This window comes from Elephantulus edwardii, unplaced genomic scaffold (assembly GCF_000299155.1).
Source record: "Elephantulus edwardii isolate Elephantulus edwardi_28Jun2011 unplaced genomic scaffold, EleEdw1.0 scaffold00467, whole genome shotgun sequence".
Taxonomy (NCBI): Eukaryota; Metazoa; Chordata; class Mammalia; order Macroscelidea; family Macroscelididae; genus Elephantulus; species Elephantulus edwardii.
In genome coordinates, this window is record NW_006400217.1 from 342,441 (window position 1) to 347,352 (window position 4,912).

At 40.8% G+C, this 4,912-nt stretch overlaps 1 pseudogene; it reads left to right on the forward strand.

The window, feature by feature from the left end:
• Positions 1–2,906: 2,906 nt before the first annotated feature.
• LOC102845162 lies at positions 2,907–4,681 on the forward strand (annotated as a pseudogene).
• The last annotated feature ends 231 nt before the right edge of the window (positions 4,682–4,912 follow it).

The window sequence follows — 4,912 nt, forward strand, 5'->3', positions numbered from 1 at the left end:
CTTGATGTTGTTTCATGTTATTCTTGGACTTTCTTATTTTTTTCTTCTTTTTTGATACTGCTTTTTGTTCTAGCAGATTAATGCTGAGGATTATATCTTCTATTTCACTAGTTCTCGGTTCCATCTCTTCAACTCTGTTCATATGTCCCTCCATCACATTGGCAGCATCTGAAACATTGGTCCTTATGTTTTTCATTGTTGTTTCTTGTTTTTCCAGGACTTCTCATGTCTCATTTGTTTTATCTGAATTGTCTTGGATTTTTTTTTTACATTCCTATTGACTTTTGTTTGCACTCTTGTATTCTTTGTGTTTGTATCTTACCCACTGAAAATATTCAATCATGGTTCTTTTAAATTCTGTTAGAAAAATCCATCAGACTTTCTGGCTTCAAGAAATCCATTCATTCTGTGTTATGATCACTTTTTGGGCATAAAATCTTATTTTGGTTTTGGTAGTGTGGCTTTATCTGTGTCATTGCTGTGGTAGAGTTTTTCATACCTGAGGCTTTAGCAGGCCCTTGGGCTCATAACTTTGGCTCAAGAGCTCACTGCTCCAGAGAATAGAACAGCAGCCGATCCTGCCTGAATTTCTCTCTGATTCCTTGACTCAAGGAAAGTATTGCTTCAGTTGCGGAGAAAGATGGCCTGGGAATTAGCAGCCTACTCGGCCAGGCAACTGCTGCAATTAGACTAGGTCCAAAGGGTCTTAGCTCAAATACTGGCTCTGAGAGGGGGAAGGAAATGTCTTCACCTGTGATTGGGTTCTTGGAGCAGGACAGCAGGGTGGCAGCTGGGCATTCTCCAGGTGCAGGGCAGTGATCTCCAGATGGCAAAGCAGCAGTCTCCAGGCCGTGAAGCAGCATTCTAAGACCCCAGATGATGTGCAGACCAGCATGCACTGGGACTGCAGCCCCTCAACCTGGAAGGCAGTGGCTCTGTCACCTGGGCTTGGCTCCAGCCTTGCATGGACACTGGGGAAGGGGAGTGCAAAAATACTCCCTGACCTGGCCAGCCACACAGGCCTTGGCATCTTGCAGTGGGGAAATAGTAAAGTCCCATGATGTATGACCCACAACATGCGACCTGTAACACGCTAAAAATTTCAATGATTTTTGTATATTGATCTTATATCCTGCATTCTACTAAATTGGTTTACTACATCTAATAGGGTCTTTTTTTATTTGTTGAGTTTTGGGTGTTTTCTGTATACACAGCACCTGCATACATAGTTGTTATATGCTATCAAGTCAACTACAACTGATAGTGACCCTATGCACAATAGTTCTGAACCTTGTTCTATTCTGAGCCAATGTCACTGTCTCTGTCATATCTACCCTCATTAATACCCCTTTTATCGTGTAAATCCATCTCATTCAGGGTTATTCTCTCCTGTGCTGTCCTTTGACCCTTCCAAACATCATATTCCTCTCCAAAAACCAGTCCCTCTTGGCTGCAGCAAGTTTTACCACCTTTTTGTCTATTTAGATGTCTCTTAGTTCCTTCTTTAAAGTTTATAGTTTTTTGTCAATGTAGTGCTCCAGTAATTTTTGGGTAATCTTCAGCAGGATTTTGCTAGCATGTGACATTATTGATATTGTTTGAGAACTTCCACCCTTTGTTGGGTCACCATTTTTGGAGTGAGAAAAAAATATGGATCTCTTTCAGGTAGTTGTCCTCCAGATTTCTTGACTCAACTGAGTGAGAACATCCAGGACAGCATCTGTTTGTTGAAATATGACAATTGGCATTCCATTAATTCCTGGGGCCTTATTTTTTTGCAATCCTTCTGAGCAGCCTGAACTTCCTCCTTCTTCACCATTGCCTCTTGATCATATGTTGTTTTGTGAAATTTTTCTGTGTCAGTTAACTCTTTTTGGCATAGTGACTCTGTGTACTCTTTACATCTTCTTTTAATGCTTCCTGGATCATACAATATTCTACCCATTGTTGTTGTTGTTAAGTGCGGTCGAGTCCCAGACGACTCATAGCGAGCCCGTGAAGGAGAGTCCTCCATGCTTGGGTTCCTTTCATCCTCTCTCCAGGTTCATAGGGTTTCCAGAGGCAAGATATTATGGAAATGGATGCAACTCCTCCTTCCAAGCTTGTTTTAATTGGGGAGCTCCACCACACTCTCTGTCCACATTGGGTAGCCAACCATTAACGCATTTGACACATCAGTGTCACAGTGTTCAGCCTCACAGCAACCAAAAGTGACCGTGGTACGGCAACTTGTACCCCAGGATTCTGACCATAGCATCCTTAATTATTGCAACTAGGGGCTTGAATTTGTTCTTTAGTTCCTTCAGCTTAAGAAATGTTGAGTGAGTACAGCCCCTTTGATTTTCCAACACCAGCTCTTTGTACATTTCATTTTCATACTTTGCTTTGTCCTCCAGATCTGCCCTTTGAAATCTTCTATTTAACTCCTTAATGTCTTGATTTCTTCCCTTTGCTTTGGCTTCTTGGAACTCTAGTGCAATATTTAGACTCTCTTCTGACATCCATTTTGGTCTTTTCTTCTAACTCTGTCTTTGTAATGACTTTTGCAATCTTTGTGGATGATATTCTTGCTGCAGAAGGTCAAGAACTCTAGTCTTCAATATGATTTAGAGGTCAACATCAAAAAGGCAAAGATTCTCACAGCAAAAAGACATGAAAAAACTTTCACAAAACAAGACATTCAGATGGCCAGCTGACACATGACAAAATGTTCAAAACCACTGGCAATCAGAGAGATGCAAATCAGAACAATGAGTAGCAGTGGCAAAGTTTAACAAGACAGCAAGCAATAAATGTTAGAGAGGATACATAGATATAGAAACACTCATCAATGCTGGTGGATTGTAAAATGGTACAACCCGCTGGAAGGCAGTTTGGCCTTTCCTCAAAAAGCCAAACATAGGAAAAAGAGCAAAATCCATGAAAGAAAGCAAAGTAGAAGCAAAGAAAGGAGATGGAGCCACGCGAGGAGTTAAGATAGGGGGTTCAGAGACCACTACCGAAGTTCTTACTTGTTGTTAGTGCCATCGAGTCGCTTGCAACAGCTCTTTCCTGTGCCAATCACACTGTTTCTGACACTCCCATCCCAATTACCCCAGTCACAGAGTCAATCCACCTCATATAGGGCCTTCCCCTCCTGCGCTGTCCCTCCACCCTCCCAAGCATAATGTCTCTCTCCAAGGACTGGTCTCTCCTTACAACATGTCCAAAGTATGTTAGATGGAGCCTCAGAATCCTTGCCTCCAAGGAGCTGCCCAGTTTAACCCTTTCCAGGATGACTCTGCTTGTTTTCCTAGCAGTCCATGGTACCCTCAATACTCTTCTTCAGCACCACAACTCAAAGGCATCAATTCTCCTTCTATGCTCCTTAGTCATTGTCCAGATCTCTGATGAATAAGACGTGATCTTACTACAGACCAAAATTTAACAGTGCCATCTGAGGAAAGATTGGGTTGCCTCATAGCATCAAATTAAGCAGACGGCATTCCCAAAGCAAAAGTCCTTTCAGAAAAGACAAGAACCCTGTGAGAGAACCTATTGATAATTGAATTCCTGAGGAAAGAGATGCAAAGATAGTTTTCTGCATGCAGCTGGCAGCAAGAATTCGGCCAAGATATTTGGAAGAGTTTTTCTCTTCAACAGAAAAGATTCGTGATGTAAGGACGTTTTCTGATAGATATTCAAGTAGTTCCAAAAATTGCTTATGTGGAGATTGTTGATGTTAGCTCAGTTGCTCTAGCTGTAAGATTAACTGGCCAGCATGTCTTGGGAGTGCCAATTATTGTACAAGCATCACGGCAGAAAAAACAGAGCTGCAGCAATGGCAAATAAGCTACAGAAGGGAAGTGCTGAAGCTATGAGGTTTTATGTGGGCTCATTATACTTAAACATAAGGGAAAATATGCTTCATGGGATCTTTGAGCCTTTTGGAAGAATTGAAAGTACCCAGCTCATGATGGGTAGTGAAACAGGTCAATCTAAGGGCTATGAACATTTTCTGATTCAGAATGTGCTAAAATGGCACTAGAACAACTGAATGGATTTTAACTAGCTGGAAAGCCAATGAAACGTAGTCATGTTACTGAACATACTGATGTGTCTAGTGCTTGTTCATTTTTGGACAGTGATGAACTGGAATTGACTTGGGAACAACTGGTCATCTCCAATTAATGGCAAGACTTGCAGAAGGTACAGGTTTACAGATTCCTCCAGCAGCTCAACAGGCTGTGCAAATGAGTGGCTCTTTGGCTTTTGGTGCTATGGCAGAATTGTCTTTTGTGTCTAGATTTGCAAAAAAGATTTTCCCAGCAGACTGAAACATCAGCATTAGCTGCAGCTGCCTCTGTTCATTTGCTTGCAAAACAGTGTTTCCTGCTCTCTAACATGTTTGACCCTCAAACAGAAGAAGTTAGATGGTATACAGAAATTAAGAATGATGTGATTGAAGAATGTAATAAACATGGAGGAGTTATTCATATTTACGTTGACAAAAATTCAGCTCAGGGCAATGTGTATATGAAGTGCCCATCAATTGCTGCAGCTATAGCTGCAGTTAATGCATTGCATGGCCGGTGGTTTGCTGATAAAATGATAATGGCAGCATATGTATCTTTTCCAACTTACCATAACCTCTTTCCTGATTTTTATGACAGCAACACAATTACTGGTTCCAAGCAGATGATGAAGGATAATATAGTCCCTATGTACATAGCTTTTTTTTCCACTTGAAAATTCATCTTGAGTTATCTTTTCTTTAGATAAAAGTAAAGAGGCAAGGGTCTACTGTCATTTGTATACAATTCCTGTTACCTTGAAAAATAAAAATGTTAACAGGAATTACTAATAAATTTGTACAAAAAGCTGTTTTCTTGTTCTGCCTTTTAAATGTATATTTAAAAAAATAATGCATTAA